Here is a 21,927-nt window from a genome sequence, read left to right on the forward strand (position 1 = left end):
GGATAACAGAGACTGATTTAGGAATGTATGCCTAACCTCCTTGCTTTTACTAACATTGTTAAGCTGTAGCTAGTTTGGTAAACTAAGTCATACAGAAAGGTCTTATCTTGATGTTAATGAACTTCAGTTCAGAAATTGTTATTTATTTAAGGCTAAACTTAACAGGGATAAAGCTATAAAATTCCAATCTTATCAGTCATACAAGTTAATAGTCACACACCTCATTAAGGATTAAATCCTTTGATATGTGCAGATTTAGCTCTTACATATGTTTTCAGAGTTAAGCCTAAAACAAGTAACTAGAAACAAACAACATTTGTCTAGTCTAGATATACTTAACAGATAATGGGCCTCAAATGCTTCAGAGATCTGAGAATATGGCATTTAAAATGTTTAATTAAAAAAAGTGTTTTATGATAGAAAGGCATGCCAGTTCCTGGCAGCACCACTATCTCCTCCAAAGAAGATGGATGGGCACAGAAGAACCTCCACCTGGAGCGTGCTTTAAATATGGCAAAGCCAGTCACAGGGCAGAAAAAACTGTGAGCCTTTCACCTCAACTGCTGCCAAGACCCTGTCCAGACTGTGGACAGGACAGGCAAGACACTGGGGAGTTGATTGCTCTGCTTTGCCTAGACAAGTAGGCCAGTCCCCCTGCCCCCGCCCCAAGTTCCTACTCCACAGGAAAGTCTGTCAGACCTTCTGGGCCTGGCATCCAAAGACTGATGCTGCCCTGGTACCTCTATCCCCAATGACCATGGAGGGTACCTGGGGTAGGTGGCCAGTAACTTCCTTTCATTTTAATAGATTCAGAAGCTTCTTGGTTCACACTTCTGCCTACTCAAGTGAAGTTTATCCTTCTCAGATCTGATGGCTTGATGACTAGGCTACAGATAGCTTCGCCAGTTTTACAGATTCCCCCTCCAGGCTGCAACCAACTTGGTAGCTTATTAGTTAGTTCAATAGTTAAGTTTCTTGTTAAAAACAACAAACACGTTTGCCTTGTTCACAGACTTCATAGTAAAGGATGTACAGGTTTCACATGTAACTTCACACTAAAGGAACACAGAAAATGATTTAAGATATATAAATGCAAGTTGTAAAGGTATAAGTAAATGGTTTAAGGTATGTAAAGATGTTTTGGACTTCTGTCTCCTTTCTATGCTCCAGCTGGAATCCAGAGGGCAAAGGAGTCCAGATTATGCAGTTCAGAGGGACAAGCCTCCTAGGGCACAAAGCCAAATGGGGTAGAGAAGAGTGGAAAGTAGACCTGGGGTGGGGCACACAGAAACTGTTAGGAAGAGGAAAGACAATAGTCCCAATAGTCATCTATTCCTTGTGGACAAACATGGTTACTGTTCCTTCCTATTTTGCTAAACAGGCTCAAACTATACTTTTGATCATTCATGGCAGAATAACAACTTGTGTAAGTGACTCCAAACTTTCCATCTTCCTTTTTTAAACTAGAGGGGTAATAAAACACCAAAAAGAACTTAGGTGATTATGGCCACTGGAAAAGAAATACATTTGCCACAAAAGATTCTCCCCTAATCTATGAGAAGAAAATATTAGTCCATAGTATTTAAGGTCTGAAGTCTAGCCAACCCTAAAAAAACTCTTATATAATATTAGCTCATTATGTTTAATAATGATTATATAGTCATTAATATTATATATTAATGAAATTTTCTGATAAGAGTGACTAATATGGCCTACTTGTTAATACATGCTCTTTACTCCAGAAATAACTATTTTATTTGCTATAAAGTTATAGTGCTCAAAAACTGAAAATGTTCATGGTAATGAATGATACTTGGCACTTTAAATGCATAGCTACAGTATCTCCTTTTGTGTGCCTTTCCTAGAACGTGACCATGACATTCTTCTTTCCCAATGGGGTATATACTTTCTGTTGAACATGGAGGAACTTTTATGACTCAACTAGTGAAGATATTGTAATAGTTGCTATATGAAGCCTGAGAGAATGTAAAAATGCCACACATGTGACCTTTGAAATCTTGAGCTTGCTTTTGGAATGGAACCTCCATGTTGTAAAGAAGCCTAAGCAACTTGTAGAGCTGACTCCAGCTCCAGTTCAGCTTGTAGTTGATACTGATTTGACGTGAGATTAGCCCACTTAAGAGCAGTTGTACCTTCCCTGGTGATGTTGCATGGAGCAGAGATGGCCTGTCCCTCTCTGGCTCTGCATGCTTGGCAGATTCCTAAGCAAAATATAATAGGTTATTGTTAATATGAAAACTCAAAGTATAAAATCCCAAAAATGTTTGAGCATGGGTACCTTGCTACAAGTGGAAATCCAGGTGATTCACGTTGGTGTCTGAGGTAGTCTTTACTTCTTGACCACCCAATGTTCAGAAATTGTTTTATGCACAAATATTTTAAGATTTATTTTATGTGTATGAGTGTTTTGTCATGTATGTATGTGCACCGTGAGTCAGCCTGGTACCCACAGAAATCAGAAGAAGGCATCAGATTCCCTAGAACTGGAATTACAGATGGTCATAAGCCACCATGTGGTTGCTGGGAAGCAAACTTGGGTCTAGTGAATTTCCTTTTTCAGACTTGGGTCCCAGCCCCAAGATTGCTCTTATAAAACTGCAAATACATAAATACAAACTGCTCAGTCTGTGTAATGTTACCTGTATGTATGCCTTGGGGGCTGACTGTTAAGTGTTGGATAATCAATTGGTATGCTCTTTCCTGGAGAAGACTGTCTCCTGCTCTCAGCATTCCTTAATGGTTTGTAGTTCTTTGTGTAAGCCTAAGGCCCCATGGGCTTTCCATTGTTCACATTAGCATGTCTGTGGTTGTCCTTGTTCAGCTCATGTTTAGGCAGTCATGTTGGTAGACTTGATGGATGTAGCTTCTGATATTATTAGGAAACAATCTCACAGCAAACTCCCTGATATTCTGGCTTTTACAATCTTTTCATCCCCTTTTCTACAATGTTTTCTGAGCCTTAAGTGCAAGAGTTGTTTTGTAGATGTATCCATTGGAACTGGGCCCAACAACTTTGCATTTTGATTTGTTGTGGTTTTCTATAATGGTCTCCTCCATCTATTGGAAAGAGAAGTGTGGTTGTTTGAAAGAAAAATATCCCCAAAAGAAGTGGCTGTGGAAGTCTGTGGGAGTCCAGCTCCAGCCTGCCCCCACCTATTGAACAGTTCTTAGGTGAAGGAGAGAGGAGTTACAAAATATTAGGTAGAAAGATAGAAAGAGATGATAAGAAAGACAGAGACACAGGATAACTTCGGGAGGGCCATGGATCAATACCCAGTCACCCAGAACTTTATTCAAAAGGGCTTTTTATAATATGCCAAAAGGAGAGGCAAAAGACCTCCCTCCCCCTTGCAAGATCAAAGCACACCATACAGCCAGGTGTAGACCCTTCCAAACACCTGGTAAACACACCCATGGACAAATCATCTCCTTATGCAGCCCTGCTGGGTAAAGCAAGCTCAGATTCTCTGACCCTGACCTCACTAGATAGCCTCTGTGGGCCACTTGTGACACTACTAGGAGGTATGGTCTGTTGGAGGAAGTGTGTCACTGTGGGGGTGGGCTTTGAGGTTTCTTTTGCTCAAGCTTCCCCCAGTTTGACTGTCAGTCAACTTCCTGTTGCCTCTGAGTCAAGATGTAGGACTCCCAGCTCCAGCATCATGTCTGCCTGCATGTTGCCATACTCCCTGCCATGATGATAAGGGACTGACCCTCTGAAAATGTAAGCAAGCTCCTTAATTTATAAGAGTTTCCATAGTAATGGTGTCTCTTCACTGTAGTGGGTAGCTGTTCTAGCTTTGACCTGGAAGTACTACCCCCATTGAGGCTTTCGGTAACTGTCATGCCTACCTACGGCCTGCCCCAGAGGCGGGACTGAGACAGGACCCTTAAGACCCAGGATCTGGATGTGCCACTCTCTTGGTTCCTGGTAATCCTGGATGTTGGATAGCAGACTGAGCAGAGTTCTTCTGAGAACACCGCTGGACTGCACTTCACCTTTCCTGGACCCTGTAACCTATCCCTTTACTTGTTGTAAGTTACCCCCCTCCCCGCCCCCAATAAACCTTCCTTTTAACTACATGGAGTTGCCTTAATAAATCCCTCAATACTTCACAACAATAAAAACCCAAACTAAGATAAGTTTCCTTGATGAGGGGTAAGGACTTCACTTATCTGTGGGCATAAGGATAAATATCTAGAATGTTGTTAGGAATTGTGCTGGCTTAGTAAAGTGATGATTGCAGGTTCTCCTTCAAAATCCATGAATTCACTAGTCCCAGGTAATAGGCTAGGTTTCTAGTACCAGGCATTATTTCCCTCTTACTGTCTTAAGTCCAACTAGAAAGCTATTGTTTACCACCAAGGTATGTGTGCTGCTACTTCATTCTTATGGTTATCATGAGTCGCTGAATAGGACTGTTGGTTGCTTCTCTCTTTTGGGAGCTTGCATGGTGCCTTCTGGTACCATAAAAGCTAGTCCTTAGGAAGGAGGCTTTTAGGTCAGTTCTGGGCAGTACTACTTGGGTTCAGAGCTGATGGCAGTCAAGCAGATCTCCTGCTGATTCTGTAGAGTGCCAGTATCAAAGCAAGAGGAAAGAAATAATGAGAATAATTAAAAAAATAAATGAATAAAAATATAATAAATATGATATATTTAAAATATAATAAATAAAACATAAATGAATTTCAGTAAAATTCAAAGCCAGTTCTTTGAAATGATAAACTAGAGTTGTGGTCAAGAAAACAAAGCCCTGTTATAAACCACAAAGGGTTAAACAACTATAGATACAGACAACAATAAGATAATCTTATTGGTAAATTTATCAGTAATTTAAAAAATAGATGAAGTAAATACTTTTATAGGTGGAAAATTGAATTCTTTATATCATCATGTAGCATGAATCTTAAAGAGTCTTATTAATACAAACAAACCTGGGGCCAGGTTTTGGGGTGAATACTGAAAGATCAGAGAGACAGAACAAGCCACAGCCACCTCACCTCGCCAGTTCCTCAGCTAATCCTGTTTCCTCAGACTGGAAGCCTTTGAGTCCTCATCCAAATGGGTCTCAGCTGAACTGCTTCTCTAAAGCCTGAAAGCTTAACCAGCTCTAGTTCCTGGTCCTCACGCCTTATATACTTTCTGCTTTCTGCCATCACTTCCTGGGATTAAAGGCTCACTTCCTGGGATTAAAGGCATGAGTCACCATGCCTGGCTGTTTCCAGTGTGGCTTTAAACTCACAGAGTTCCGGATGGATCTCTGCCTCCTAAGTGATAGGATTAAAGGCATGTGTGCCACCATTTTTTGGCGTCTCTATCTAGTGGCTGTTCTGTTCTCTGACCCCAGATAAGTTTATTAGGGTGTACAATATTTTGGGGAACACAGTATCACCACATTATCACATACATCAGCTATAGAAAATCCAGGAAATGGAGAAACAAGCTTTATAAATGTCAGAAGCAAATACAGAGTGTGACCTAATATCTACGACAAATCAATAGGCATAAGAAAAAAGGAGTAAAATGTGCCCTGAAGCAAAGTCAGATATATGGCATCCCAAAGCAAGTGGTGGCTTTTTAAATTTCATTTTTCACAATTATAAACATGTACAGAATGCATTGCAATTGTGCTCATTCCTCATTACCTACCCTCTGTTTCCTCTTCTGCTCTTCCTGATTCCCTTTTTTCCAACAAGTTCCCTACTAACCCTATGTCATGTTTGTGTGTGTGTATGTATATGTGCACATGCACATATGTGTAGTCATAGCTGCTGTGTTTGAGATTGTGATAGTCATTCCATATTCAGTGTTTCATATAACTGTCCTCCATCCTCTTTCTTTCTCTCACAGTTCTGCCCTTTTTTTCCACTATGTTCCTTGAGCCTGGGATGGAGTGATATAGATAACTCATTTAGCATCCAATAGTTACTTATTCTCAGTAATTTCAAAATGATGGCTTTAAACTCCAGATTTGAACAAGACAATTTTTAAAAAGAAAAAATTGGGAGCAATAGGGGCAGCATGGCTATAGAATGAGTATTGAATAATCAGGCTTGTCTGGGGTTGGGGCAAGAGAGTTGCCTTAGAGGGCAGACCTTAAAAGGTTTCTGTCTCGTGTAGACCCCTACACAGCATGGCTCCAGAAACATGCTTCCTTCTATGTCATGCCTTCAGCTCCACTCTGCCCTTACTTGATGCAAAACAATGATTTATTCAACAATGTGACCAGGACATTACAGTTATGTAAGAAAATATCCACAGGGAGAAACCACACACTCAGAATTTGCTTTAAAACATTTTAGCAAGGAAAAAAAAGGAAAACAATAGATGAAACAAATGTGGCAACATTTGGGTAAATATGTAAACTGAGTGGTGAGCAATATGAACATTCATTGTCTGTTCTTTTGAATTCCTGACAATTTTTTTTGTATTAAACTATTTTTAAAGTGGTCTGCTTGTTGGTAGCATTAATAATAGTTTTACTCAAATAGATCTATTTGCTGACCTCTAAAATCTTGTTCACTCATATCTCCTAGTATTGGTTGCTACCTTCTTTTTCCAGGCCTCAATGTAGACATGTATCCTCAATTCCTACCAATGGCCACTCCTACAAAATTTCTGAATATCTCTGCTGTAAGAATTCCTAGCAATCTGGCCAAGGATAGGATCTATTGTGGATATAGACTACCTGGAAAATTGAAAGAAAGAGAAGGATCGGTCTCAGAGGATCAAGTGGCTTGCTGAGCAAACTTAAGGACTGAAGTTTGGATCCCCAGCAACCTACATAAAAACTAAAGGTGCTGACCCACCTGTAATCCCAATGTTTGGGAGATGAAGATGGGACATTTAGGGCAAGCAGCTACCTAGACTATTTGAATTGTTGAGCTACAGGCTCAGAGAGACACCTTGCCCTCCTTTTCCTCCTCTTTTTGAAAGTCTGAAGCATCTTTATGTTGTGGTTATACATGATGTAGATAGGAATTCAGTTTCTTTGGTATATAAACCCTGTACTTTCTGAGAAACATAGGTTACCCCTTTTTTTCTTACCCACTGTAGTTGTTTCCATACATTACAACCATTGTGGTGGGTATTTAATTTATATAAAATATTGTAGGACAGTCCATTGCCTTTCTGTCCTTTACCACCTGTTCTGAAGATCTGGGGGTTCCTTATGAATAGGATGGAAGACGTCTATACTTTGGCCTCCTAAATCAAAAACCAAGAATGCTGTTTTCAGTGTTGAAGTGAGACTGGTACTGACATTTACCTTTTACTTACACAAGTAGTCTAGTTAATAATCTGAAAATGAGGCTAGAACAAGATTTCCAGGAAATATGAGGTTATAGTCAAATAATTTGGTAGGCAGGGGAACTGCTTCCAAAATAATACTGTGATGCTCACTGCAGAAGATAATTACTCTTCTGGTATATCATGCTTCCATTCAATAGCCACCTTTTTAGACAAAATATTTAACTTTATTGTATGTTGTCTTATAATTTTTTTGTATTCTTATTTTCAAAGTTATGTATCATTGTACTTATATAAAATTTTTCACTATTCCCATTTAAAATGAAATATAAATGTCATGTTATTATGTGGTCTTATATCCATAGTCTTAATGGCGAGAGAGTCTTTTATTAGGTAATAATTTATTTCAAGTGATATAACATAAGAATGTGTCATTGATTCCTCTTATGCCGTTAAAATTTAATTTTGTGACCTAGTTTTTTATTATTTTAAACTATTAGGAATATATTTTCAAAGGTGAAGTTTGGGGTCATGATGCTTAAATATTTTTAAGCTTTTGATTAAGTTTTCAAACTGTGTAATTTCTTCATATACAACTTTATTCTTTGCAGGCTCCCACTATATAGATCAGTCTGACTTAGAGTTCTTGATCCCCCTGCTTCAGCATTTCAAGTGGTATGATTACAGGTATGTACCAACACACCTGCCTACAACCTTTTTACGGTTTTATGAAGGTTGCTTTTTATTTAGTGAGGGAAACATGGAAGTGATGAATTTTATGATACATATAATATCCTTAGCTATTCCAAAAATACATATGGAACTTACATGTATTTTTATTTAAAAAACCAAAGAGAAAAATGTTGTATATGGTACCATTACTGTGGGAGAGGGTTTTGTGGAAAACTGGAGCTCACTGTACTTAGCAAATGACTAGCTCTTTGCCTAAAAATAAGACAGACATAATCAGATGTTGGGAGGAATGAAATCTTTTGCCTAAGATTATACACGAAATTTCTAACTCTTTGTCACCTGTTCTATTTATCCCAAGCTGTAAGTTAATGGAGCCGCATTTGGGACCACGGGAGGCAGAACCCATCTCGTCACCTGCTCAGCACCTAGTCATTCGGACTTCTGTTTTTATCACATGTGTTCCCCATAATGTCTTTCCCTCATTTTCTTCATTGTAATCATGATGAACACAGATGTTAAGAACATAGCATTTCTTCATTTGAGTTCCTCTTTTGTTCTTTGAATTATACATGCTGCTCTTCCTGAAGGATTGTGTTACAAAAGAATGGAAATCTTCAGACAGTGTGTGTAGTACATTATAATTTCAAGAGGCTTCGTGTTTGCAAGAGACAAATTAAGCAGCCTGCCTAATGTGTAGACAACATCTGTTACACAGAGTCTCCATTAATGATAACACCGGGATCTCCTTTGTGGCTGAGTTTCATCCAGCTGCACCTACCCATAAAAGGTGCCAACAAAGAAGCTGCGTACTTAGCTGTCAGTTCAGAATGACTTGGGAAAACAGCACATAAATCCAAAGTGAATCTTTGTTAACCTTTGAAATCAGAACTTCATTAATCATGGTGAAGGACAGCTTATAATCTCTTCACAGTCAATGTACCATCTCCAGGCAATGTTTGGTAAGACACTCCCAAGACTGGTAATGCAGAGGAAAGCCACACACCAAAACAAACAAACAAACAAAAACAAAAGCAAAACAAAACCAAAAAACAGCTTTATGGTGTCACCTACAAAGGAATCAACTCAGCCATAGGTCCAGCAATTACAAGTTCTTCCAATGGTTACTTCCAGACAGCATTCCCGCCCACACTAGCAGATCTGTTACTAAATTAGTAAAAACAAAATTCCCAGGTCTGGGTATAGTTTAATTTGATGAACTTTCATTATTTACTTGGATTAAACATTACAGTTGCCAAGTGAAAGACATCCAGAAAACTAGTGGGAAAACTGCCCTTTGCCCATAAGAATAAGTAAGAACTAACTGTCTCACAATTTAGTTGTGAAGTGCATTCTGTTATATTTCAAAGTTTTTGTTGTTGTTATTGTCATGCATGAACCCATGGCCTTGTGCATGGTAGGCAAAAGTTCTACCACTGAGCTAACATCCCCAACCCAACACTGTAACACATTTTCTTTCCTGGGTTCCTTTGTGAATATGTATTTTATTGTATATTAGTCAACTTACTTGATGCCTACTTCTGTACTTTGTATTTTGGGCTTGATAGTAGGTACTAAGAATATGCTGAGGAGCAAAACAAAGTTCCCACTCTCAGATAGTTTTATTAACCATATGGAGGATAACAAATGACTGCATTTATAAACACAAGAAGATTGATGGTAATGGCATAGTAAATTCCGTGTTCAAGGAATATTTGTCTGAAATCATAAATTAAGGAAACACAAGAACAGTGTGAACTTTCAGGGAAAGGTGAGGGCTAGGGAATAGCAACTGCATGGGCTGCAAACCTGGCAAGTACAGGTAACAGCACAGAAGTTTGCCTGGCTGGATGGTGATGCAAGAGAAACGTGACATGACAGCAATTGTGAAGGTGGGTGGGGTCCAGTCCTTAACAACCTTGAAGATTCTAGTAAGGAGAAGAGACTACCCTGTGTGAAGGAGTGCTGCTGGGTTTCTTAAAGAGTGTACTGTTCTAGTCTGTTTAATTTAATTCATTATTGTTATTTTGTTTGTAAGTTAGGGTCCCATGTAGCCTTGGCTGGTATCAAATTTGCTTCATAGCCTAGGCCTGCCTTGGACTTCTGGTCTTCCTGCCTCATCATCACACCTACTGGGATTGTAGGCATGCAAGGCTTGTTGTCTGGTTTATGGTCTGTAGCAGGAATCTTAGAAGGTCTTATTAATAAAAACAAACCTGAAGCCAGGTATTGGAGTGAATGCTGGAAGATCAGAGAAGCAGAACAAGCCACAGCTAACCTCACCTTGCCAATTCCTCAGCTGATCCTGTTTCCTCAGACTGGAAGCTTCTGAGTCCTCATCCAAATGAATCTCAGCTGAACTGTGCTGCTCAAAGCCTAAAAACTTAACTAGCCAAATGCTTCTAGTTTCTGGTCCTCACGCCTTATATATCTTTCTGCTTTCTGCCATCACTCCCTGGGATTAAAGGTGTGAGTCACCTGCCTGGCTGTTTCCAATGTGGCCTTGAACTCACAGAGATCCAGAGGGATCTCTGCCTCTGAAATGCTAGGATTAAAGGCATGTGCTACCACTGCCTAACCTCTATGTTTAATATTGTGGCTGTTCTGTCTCTGACCCCAGATAAGTTTATTAGCATGTGCAATATTTTGGGGAACACAATACCACCACAATGGTCATCTTTTTTAATTTTGTTAATATTTGTTTTATTTTTAATTGTGTGTATGTGTGTGTGTGAGAGAGAGAGAGAGGGAGAGAGAGAGAGAGAGAGAGAGAGAGAGAGAGAGAGAGAGAGAGAGAGAGAGAGAGAGAATATACTGTGTGTGTGCAGGTGCCTACTGAGGCCAGAAGGGGGTGTTGAAGCCCCAAGAGCTGGAGATTCAGACAGTTATGAACTTCATGACATGGGCTCTAGGAACTTGACATTGTTTTTTGTTTGGGTGGGAGCTGCACCTCAACCCCTGGCACCCTGGCATCCCTATATCCAAAGAGTCTGGAACGTTTGGAAGGAGTGTGGTGAAAGATCCACCTTGGCTCCCTTCCCCAGATCCTCCCCAAACCTGCCCCTTCAAAGCCCGCCAAACACAGCTTCTTCCCCAGAGAGGCTCAGGGCATATATAAGCAGTATCCCAGAAAACAGACTTGGGGTTCTTGTGGTTCTTCTGGTCTTGCATCCCTGTCTCCTCTCTGCAGGGCTGGGGAATCGCCCTGAAATGCTTCACTCATTAAACCTGTGCTTTTCCTGATTTGGTCTGATTCAGTTTGTTGCAAAGGTAGAGAGACCTTCAGGAGGCCTAAAACTTATCACTCTTAAGTCATCTCTCCAGCCCTGGTTTATATTCATCTTGAATCAATACTAAATTCCTCTAAATACATAATCTCCATACCAGCTGAAAGATCTCTTGGATCATAAAGAAATCATAGTGTAACTCAGTTTTCCTATCTATGAAAAGATTTTCCTAGAATGTAATTTTAACCTGAGAGTCTATATGTGTGTGTGTGTGTGTGTGTGAGAGAGAGAGTTGTTTTTTGTTTTTGTTTTTTTGGTGTGTGTGTGTGTGTGTGTGTGTGTGTGTGTGTGTGTGTGTTACTGTAAGACACCTGAGATCATCAACTTAGAACTGCTTTGCTTTTGCTTACAGTTTGGAGTTTCCAATCTGTGATTGGTTGGCTCCATAGCTTTGGAGCCTGTGGTGAGACAACATACCCATGCTGAGAATGAGAAGTGGAGTGAAACCACTCAACTCCTGGTTAGGAAGCAAAGGAGAAGAAGGGGAAGGACCCAAATCCTATATTGAGGCAGTGCTCTCAATGACATGACAGCCTTCCAGAGACCTCACCTATTACAAATTCCACCTCTTCCTCACAGTGCCTACTGGGGACCAAGACTTCAACACATGGGGATTTCAGAGAGATTCCAGACCCAACTTCTAGCTCCACAGAATGCTTGTAAAATCATGTGTGTCCATGCATCTGTTGAAGAAGCTGAGAACCAGTGGTCTAGATGGAATTAGAGTTCCAGCTGCAAAATCTCAGTCTCCTCAGTCTATTAATATATCTTAAGGGTATTTCATTTTTGTTTTCAATTTTTTAGATTTATTTTATTTTATATGTATGAGTGTTTTGCCTATATGTATGTATGTGCAGCACATGTGTACCTGGTACCCATGGAGGGCAGAAGAGGAGGGGTCACTCCTGAAACTAGAGTAATGGATAGTTGTGAGGTACTGTAAGTGCTGGAAATCAAACCCAAGTCCTGTGCAAGAACAAGTGCCTAACTGCTGAGACATCTCTCTGATTCCAAATTTTAAGTTTTTACATTTTATTTTTATTTTTGGATTTTTGAGAGAGTCTCACTGTGTAGCCCAGGCTTTCCTGGAACTCTCAGGCCTACCCTAGTCTCTCTGATGCATGGTAGGACTGTAAGTGTGTATTGCCGCAACCTGTTTTAATTAGTAGATCTTTAAATGAGTGATCTGATTGTTTATTGACTCGTTTCCTTTCTTCATCATTACCAAAAACATTCTCAAGACTCTGTCTCATCAGGTAAATTGTATGACATTCTTCATCCCTTTCTGTTTTGTGTCTTTTGCCCTTGACACATGACAATGGATGATACACAAGCTATATTCCTTTCTATTATTTTGTCTGTTACCATCATTCAATTTTGATATTGCATAGGATATGCCAGCAACAATTTTTCTAACCAAATAATTCTGTGACTTTGTTCGGGTGACGATTTAAATGGTGAAACTCATTAAGGTCACAACAGTAACATAGCAATTTAAGTACACTAAGGTTTCTCAAGATAATAACTTCTTAATCCAAACAGTCATAAATAAGTTTCAAATGGAACATGGCATCACCCTGAAGGAATTTTAACTTCAGACTGATGGAAAAGTTCACCAAGTTGGCTTCAAAGTAGACTAACTTTACATAGCACATTTAAAAAATAAAGAGATTTATTCAGCATCATGATCAGGATACTATATTTAGCAGTCAACAGTATGGGTGAAAAAAGTCTACAGTAAAACCCATTATTTGTAGATACTTAACACTTTCTACAGAACATAAACTAAAATAACCAGTTATTCAGTTAGTTGCAAATTTGGCTCTAAAGGGTATTTCGCCCATATCATAAGAACTGTCTAAACATATCTTCTTTATAGACTCGAGGCACTGCCATCACTCTGTTTGATGAATTCACAAATCTGTTGTGACCTCTATTCCCTGTCACTCTCTGGCTTTCTTTATGCTAGGCTCCCCATTCCTGGCAAGAATTAGAACCTTTCAGCTACTACTGCTGGAACTACCAGAACCACCTTGGTTTTGTGACTTAAAGGATTGGCCTCCACTACCATAAGAGGTAGAACTTTTGCCTCCAAAGTTTCTCCCCTTCATTGCTCCAAAATTTGAAGACTGGTTGTTGTAATTGCCAAAATCACCATATCTTCTAACATCTCCAAAATTGCTTCCATCATTACCATCCATGATAGCCATCTCCACTGCCACAAAATACTGCACCACAACAGCAGCCACCAGAGGCACCAGGACCACTGAAGCGTCCTCTGTAACCAAAATTTTCACTGCTACCAAAACCACTTACATGACCACTATCCAAGTTTCTGGAATCACTTTAACCTAACCTCTTTGGCTGGATGACACACCAGCCATTTTGTGCTTGACAGGCCCTTTCTTACCTCACAGCTATAACCATTCATAATATTGTGTTTCTGGATGACAATATTATCCACAGGGTGATGGTTCATCAAAAGTGACAAAGGTAAAGTCCCTCTTTTTTCCCACTGTCTTCTGTCAGTCATGATTTCAGTCACTTCAGTTTTGCCATACTGTTCAAAATAATGTCAGAAGTGATGTTCTTCAGTGTCTTCTTCAATACCAACTGCTATGTATGTCAAATTGCTCTGATTGGTCAATAAATAAAACACTGATTGGCCAGTGGCCAGGCAGGAAGTAGGTGGGACAAGGAGAGAGGAGAATTCTGGGAAGCAGAAGGCTGAGGCGGAGAGACTGCTAGCTGCCGCCACGACCAGCAGCATGTGAAGACGCAGGTAAGCCACCAGCCACGTGGCAAGGTATAGATTTATGAAAATGGATTAATTTAAGCTATAAGAACAGTTAGCAAGAAGCCTGCCATGGCCATACAGTTTGTAAACAATATAAGTCTCTGTTTTTACTTGGTGGGTCTGAGCGGCTGTGGGACTGGCGGGTGACAAAGATTTGTTCTGACTGTGGGCCAGGCTGGAAAACTCTAGCTACAACCACCAATGATATTTTTCACAGTTAATTGGGCACCTGGTCTTTAAGACTCTTTTTTTTGACACAGCTTTCTTTGGTTCTACAACTCTTCCATGTACCTTGTGTAGCTTTGCATCCATAGATGCATCTATCTCCACAGTGGTGTGGGTGCAAGTCCAAATCCTCTGGAGTGTATTTTGGATCTCTTATTACCACACAGTTGGTGAGTTTTCCATTGCTCCAATGACTTCTCAGAGATTCACTGGTTGTTTTGAAGCTTGACTTTCTGATGAAGAGCTTCTGCTGCTGTTCTGATTCCTTGGGAGACTGACTTAGATATGATGGCAGGAAGATGAGAGCTTTCAGCAATGCTTCCTCCCTCATTGCATCAGCGGCAGGCAGAAAGTTGAATTGGTGATTTTAAAGTATACTTATTTGCACCCATTTTGAATCCTGATTCAAAACAGAATCCCTAATTTCAAATTGTACAACCATCCTAACTCACTCTGGTTGTTTATGCTCCTTACCAGCAACCACTCCAGCTTTTCATTCAAAAATGGGTGCAGCTGTTTGAAAGGCCTATTCCTAGAGGGCTCCACTAGTGGCAGAAGGGTGAAATTTGCAGCCATAATCTCATAATGCTGTGATTCAACCTGATAGTGGAAGATGCCCCAGCATCCTTGCTGGCACCAGCATGCTAATGAAAGACACAAATCCCCCTCCAGAGCAGGGCATAAGCAGCAGAACCTTGCTAAATGGCTGTAATGAATGTAAACTGTAGCACAGCAGCTGAACCTTGGGATATGCTTAATTGCATATTGGGTGGCTTAATCTTCATCCCTGCCAGTTGCAGGAGGATTATTTGTCTTTGGTGAACTCAGTGGAGAGTTGAAAGTAAATTTGCTCAAACGATAGTAGACTTTAGAATAAGCATAACAGAAGAATCATAAATAACCACCAAGGAAAGTAAGCCACAACCTAGTCTAAGCCTGCTCTTTGCTAACCGAGGATGGCTTTCTTAAAGAGGCAACCACCGTCTTCAATTTGGGCTTTTTATTAAACTTTAAGTCCTGAAGAGAACAAATGAGCTCTACTTAAAATAAGAGGTGTGCTCAGTGTTCAGTGCCACAGGAAAAAAAAATAGCTGGATGCTGAAGTTGTACCTCTATGGTCTCAGATAAGTGACCCCCACACATCTCTAAAAGGTCAGGAATGAGAGAGGCTGTAAATTTTAAGCTTTCACTGACCCAACATTCCCAATCTTGCTTCTTTCCTAATGAATAGAAATGATGTAGCCTTGGTTCTGACCTCCAAGTGTGCACTACAGTGTGTACCCCCACTAAATAAATATATTTTAAAAAAATTTAAGAGGTTGGGGATGTAACTCAGTTGATAGATTTCTTGCCTGGCATGCACAAAGCCCTGGATTCTATCCTCAGGTGTGATAGTATATGTCTGCAACCCTAGCACCAAAGAAGTGAGGCAGGAAGATCATTAGTTCAAAGCCATTCTTTACTATATTCGAGGTCAATTTGAGCTATGTTAAGACCCTATCTCAAAAATTTTTTTTCTCTAAAGAGGTGACATAAGGAGAGAGCAAATTTTATTGAAAATGATGGGAATCCCATAAAAACATGCCTGCTCTTGAGACTCTTTTCCTCCTACTATTGGGTTGCTTTGTCCAGCCTCAACATAAGAGTTTTTGCCTTTACTTACTGTATCTTGTTTTATCATGTTTGTCTCTTGGAGACCTGCTCTTTTCTGAAAGGAAGTGGAGAGTGAGTGGATCCAGGAGAGAGGGAAGGTGGGGGCAGAGTTAGTAACAGTGGAAGGAAGGGAAACTGGTGGTTGGGATGTACTGTATGAGGGAAGAATATTTTCAATAAGGATAGATAGATAGATAGATAGATAGATAGATAGATAGATAGATAGATAAGAAATTGATAGGAAAACAATGGAGATGAAGCCTTTCTTCCTCAGGTGTGCTTCACCCTTAATTCCTCAGTTCATCTAAGGTAACTGAAATGTTTTGTTCTTTGTGTTAAAAATTATCAAAAAAAATGAGAAATAGATAATTTTTTGCACTCTTTGGTTTTAAGATTTATAAATGCTAGTATAAAGAGCCAGTTACTTTCTCAGTGCAGTTAATAAGATAATTGTCTTTATTAGCTGCCTAGCTTCAATTCTACAGAGTAGAAAAAAAATTTCCCAAATATAAATGGCCACAAAGACCTTTCGAAATTATATCTAATTTTCTATTAATAAAAAATATGTCACGTAGAGGAATTGGATAGAGGTTTTTCTAGTGATGGTAGAACAGATGACTTCAGAGAGCCAGGTTCCTAGTGAGTTCATAGAACTGCTCTGCTATTTCTATAAACTGTCTGCCTCCAAACAGATGTGAATGAAAAAGTTTCTCTAATACGTTAGTTAGCTGAGAGGAGGAAGTCCCACAGTCTACCCTATGCAATCTAGAATCATAAGCTGTAAATCCTGGTCCAAGACTGATTCCCTGAGAACCAGGAGAGCCAATATTCTAGGGTAGGAGAAAGTGGGCATCCTAGATCAGACAGAAGTAAATTTCTTCACCTTGTCCTGCGCTGTCCTACAGACTGGATGATACTCAACAGTTTAGGTGCTGTCAATGTGCCAGGCAGTAATGAGAAATGCAGGATTTAAGAGGTGGTTAGACTTTGGGCCTTCGTTCCTTGCTGATGGAATTAAATCTCTTAAAATATCTTCATGTTGCTACTTTACTCTGTTCCCTCTTTGCTTTCTGCCAAGAGTGTGGGGATGCAGCAAGACCTGCAGCAAGACAAACACCACATCCTGGCACCTCGATCTTGGATGTTCTCCAAAATGTTAAGAGAATGAGCTTCTGTTGCTTCTAAGATACTGTGCAGCCTTGGATATTCTGTAATAACACAAGATGGACCAAGACATAGACCCTTTATTCCATCACTGTATCCTTCCAGGCAAGCAGCATCCCACATCTCTGAGAATCAATGTTTAGACTGTATTTGTTTTCATAGCCAATCCTCTTTCCCTATATACTTTTCAAAATTATGATGTAAAATATATTTATTCAGCCTAAGAATTTTCTGAGTTGTCAGTGACTTTATGAACATGATGGGGACCAAGTTTGACAATACTAGACATAATTTATTACTTTCAAGTGTAGCCAAAAGTTTTTTCTGGTCCTGCCAAGCCCCCGCAGTCCCATGGCCCACTTATAGAATAATCACTCAGAAGCTTATATTAATTATAACTGCTCAGCCATTAACTCAGGCTTATTACTGACTAGCTCTTACACTTAAATTAGCCCATAATTCTTATTTATGTTTAGCCATGTGGCTCAGTAACTTTTCTCAGTTATGCTTTGTCATCTTGCTTCCTCTGTGTCTGGCTGGCCACTCCTGACTCAGTCCTTCCTCTTCCCAGAATTCTCCTCATCTGCTTATCCCACCTATACTTCCTGCCTGGCTACTGGCCAATCAGCATTTTATCAACCAATCAGAGCAACACATACTCACAGTATACAGAACAACATCCCACAGCACTTCCCCTTTTCTGTCTAATCAAAAAGGAAGGTTTTAACTTTAACATAGTAAAATTACATATAATAGAACAATTATCAAGCAAGAATTACAGTTATACTATCTAGTCCACTTATATTTGGCAAAATTAAAGAAAATATTCTATCCTATATTTGTGAGTCTAAAGTTTCATAGCTAATTTATTTTTTATCATAACCAAGGAAAATTATAACTATCTAGTTTTCAACTACATCAAAGACCCCAGAAGGATTTAATATTACCTAAGTAAACAAGAAGTGCGTTGTAAGCAACTTCCAAAAATCTAAAATGACAGAGATAGCTGGCTGCCTGGACAATTGCCCAAAGTTCCTCTGCAACATTGGGTCATCCATCTTCAGCCTATAGGTCTAGAGTTTTTTAGTCGCTTCTCCCTGTATCTTGTAGAATGTTTGGCAGTCTCCTCTGCAAAGCAGGAAACTGAAGAACCATTTTGCATTGCAAAGTTCAGTGGTCACCTTCCTATGGGTCCTGCATGTCCAGTTTATACAACATATTGTCAGCAGTCCAGGCAAGAGCAGCCTCTTGCCCAAATGGCCAGTTTTGCCAAGAAGATAAACTCCAGTAGTGCTGTGGGATGTACCCTTTCTCAGTTCTGCCTTGTCATCTTACTTCCTCTGTGTTTGGCTGGTGACTCCTCACTCTGCCCTTCCTCTTCCTTTCTCTCTCCTGGATTTCCCACCTGGTGATAACCTGACTCGCCGTAGGCCAGAAGAGCTTCTTTATTAACCAATTATAGCAACACATATTCCCACCATACAGAAAGACATCCCACAGCATTTAAATTATAGAAAAATCTGTCTGGAGAGATGGCTCAGTGGTTAAGAGCACTGGCTGCTCTTCAGAGATCCTGGGTTAAATTCCCAGTGTCCACGTGTTGCCTCACAACCATCTATAACTGTAGTCCCATGGAATCAAGTGCCCTCTTCTGTTGTGCAGATATACATGCAGATAAAACACCCATATACATAAAATAAATGAATGTTTTTAGTTTTTTTAAAGAAAAATAAAAGATAAATTAATGAGTTCTGACACAAGCCTAAAGGGTATGTGGAACATTTTAAATATTAAATTATACATGGTATTTCAGATACCATGTAAGCCATCAGAAAATGAAATGAAATATTTAAAGTTTTGATCTCTAAATCTCCACCAGTGTAGAATTCTGTACTTTGTGAAATTAACTTTCAAAAGTGAAAAAAAAATCCGGTTAGAAAAATAAAAATTGAGAGAATTTGTAAGAAATGTTAAAAGATGTTCTTTAAAGAAAAGGGACAAGGGTGTGAAACTCAGACAGACCTATATAAAGAAAAAGCATCAAAGAGGAACATCTAAGGTAGAGTTATCAGTAAATAGCCTGTTTCAAATAATAATCATAATATATTCAATTATGTCTACCTATGTATACCTACACTTACATGTGCTTATATTAAAAATGTAAAGTGAATAATAGTAAAGGGAATGGGAGGGAGGAATTAGGATTATTTGTTAATGTAGATAGACTACCTAGGAAGTAGGGTAGTGTTATATGAAAGTGGACTTGGATTGTAATAAATGTATATTGCAAACTTGGTATAGAAAAATCACTTAATATTAAAGGATGATGTACAACTGATATGTATTTTTTAGGTGTATGAGTATTTTGCCTGCATGTATGTATGTGCTACACATGTATGCAGTGCCCTAAGAGGCTATAAGAGGGCATTGAATCTCATGGAACTGGAGTTACAGATGGTTATAAGCCACCATGTGTGTGTTGGGAACTGAACCCTGGTCCTCTACAAGACTAGCCAGTGCTCTTAACCCATGGGCCATCTCTCCAGATCCCAACAACAGATATATTAGTAAAAGAGAGAAAAATAGAATTAGCTGGAATGCTCAATAAAAAACAAAAGAGGCAGAAAAAGGTAGGGGAAAAAAAACACAGAACAAGAATGGTGTTTTAGTCAGCATTCTGTGAAGAAATAACTAATAAGCAGACAGACATACAACAGACAGGCATAATTATGTCAATTGATCCCTGTGATTATAAAGACTGGGAATTTTCAGGATATGCTATCTTTAAGCTAGAGAACCAGAGAAGCTGGTAACTTAATTCAGTCTGAGCCGCAAGTCCAGAGAATTCAGGGTTTAGTGGTATAGTTCTGGAATCCAAAAAAACTAGAGTTTTCATGCTTGAGGGCAGGAGAAAATAGGTTTCCTGGTTCCAGAAGGGAGTAAATCCATCTTTCTTCTTGTTGTGGAATATTCCTTTACATTGTGTGAAAATATTTCACTGTGATTGGTTTAATAAAAAGTTAAATGGCAGGATTTTGGGGCAGAGAGAATGCTGGGAAGGAAAAGGGCAAAGTCACTAGGAGTCGCCAGCCAGACTGGAGGAAGCAGGAGAGCAACTGGGCAGAGTAAAGGTAATAAAGCCACAAGTCATAAAGTAAATTAATAGAAATGGGTTAATTTAAGTTATAAGAGCTGGTTAGAAACAAGCCTAAGCTATCAGCCAATCTTTCATAATTAATAAGTCTCTGTGTCATTACTGGGGAGATGGCAATCCAATGAAAAGGTACAACTATGTCTTCTGATGATTTTTGTTTTTGTTTTTGTTGTTGTTAAAAAATATTTGTAGCCGGGCGGTGGTGGCGCACGCCTTTAATCCCAGCACTCGGGAGGCAGAGGCAGGCGGATCTCTGTGAGTTCGAGGCCAGCCTGGGCTACCAAGTGAGTCCCAGGAAAGGCGCAAAGCTACACAGAGAAACCCTGTCTCGAAAACCCCCCAAAAAAAAAATTTGTAAAATCCCACACCCCTTCATGATAGAGGTTCTAGAGAGATCAGGAATACAAGGAACATACCTAAACATAATAAAGGCAATTTCCGCCAAGCCAACATCCAACATCAAATTAAATGGAGAGAAACTCAAAGTGATTCCACTAAAATCAGGAACAAGACAAGGTTGATCACTTTCTCCATATTTATTCAATATAGTACTTGAAGTTCTAGCTAGAGCAGTAAGTCAACAAAAGGAGATCAAGGGGATACAAATTGGAAAGGAAGAAGTCAAACTTTCCCTATTTGCAGACAATATGACAGTATACATAAGTGACCCCAAAAATTCTACCAGGGAACTCCTATAGCTGATAAACTTCTTCAGTAATATGGAAGGATACAAGATCAACTAAAAAAAAAATCAGTAGCCCTCCTATATACAAATGATAAATGGGCTGAGAAAGAAATCAGAGAAACATCACCCTTTACAATAGCCACAAATAATATGAAATACCCTGGGGTAACTCTAACTAAGCAAGTGAAAGATCTGTATGATAAGAACTTTAAGTCTCTGAAGAAAGAAATCAAAGAAGATAACAGAAAATGGAAAGATCTCCCATGCTCATGGTTAGGTAGAATTAACCTATCTTTGGTAAGATTAGCAATCTTACCAAAAGCAATCTACAGATTCAATGCAATCCCCATCAAAATCCCAACACAATTCTTCACAGACTTGGAAAGAACAATACTTAACTTTATATGGAAAAACAAAAAACCCAGGATAGCTAAAAAGAATCCTGAATAATAAAGCAACCTCTGGAGGCATCACGATCCCTGACCTCAAGCTCTACTATAGAGGTATAGTTACAAAACAAACAAACAAACAAAAAAAAAACAGCTTGGTACTGGCATAAAAGCCGACATGTGGACCAATGGAATTGAATTGGAGACACTGACATTAATCCATACACCTATGAATGTCTGATTTTTGACAAAGAAGCTAAAACTGTACCATGGAAAAAAGAAAGCATCTTCAACAAATGGTACTGGCACAACTGGATGTCAACATGCAGAAGATTGCAAATAGATCCATATCTGTCACCATGCACAAAACTCAAGTCCAAGTGGATCAAAGACCTCAACATAAATCCAGTTACACTGAACTTGATAGGAGAGAAAATAGGAAGTAGTCTTGAACGCATTGGCACAGAAGACCACTTCCTAAATATAACACCAGTAGCACAAACACTGAGAGCAACAATTAATAAGTGGGACCTCCTGAAACTGAGAAGCTTTTGTAGAGCAAAGGACATGGTCAATAAGACAAAATGACAGCCTACAGAATGTGGAAAGATCTTCA

At 39.4% G+C, this 21,927-nt stretch overlaps 1 long non-coding RNA gene across 2 annotated transcripts in view; it reads left to right on the top strand.

Annotated features, from left to right (window-relative positions):
* The window catches only part of LOC107402159 (uncharacterized), a 48,470-nt gene extending 28,048 nt beyond the window's left edge, over positions 1-20,422 (top strand). The window contains exons 3-5 of one of the 2 annotated variants that reach the window (XR_013050820.1): positions 7,879-7,954; positions 8,319-9,849; positions 11,597-20,422. This is a non-coding gene — a long non-coding RNA (uncharacterized LOC107402159). Of the gene's footprint in view, positions 1-7,878; positions 7,955-8,318 lie in introns of both variants that reach the window. The other variant, XR_013050819.1, reaches the window with a different exon arrangement.
* The last annotated feature ends 1,505 nt before the right edge of the window (positions 20,423-21,927 follow it).

The sequence above is a fragment of the Peromyscus maniculatus genome, chromosome 4 (genome assembly GCF_049852395.1).
Source record: "Peromyscus maniculatus bairdii isolate BWxNUB_F1_BW_parent chromosome 4, HU_Pman_BW_mat_3.1, whole genome shotgun sequence".
Classification (NCBI taxonomy): domain Eukaryota; kingdom Metazoa; phylum Chordata; class Mammalia; order Rodentia; family Cricetidae; genus Peromyscus; species Peromyscus maniculatus.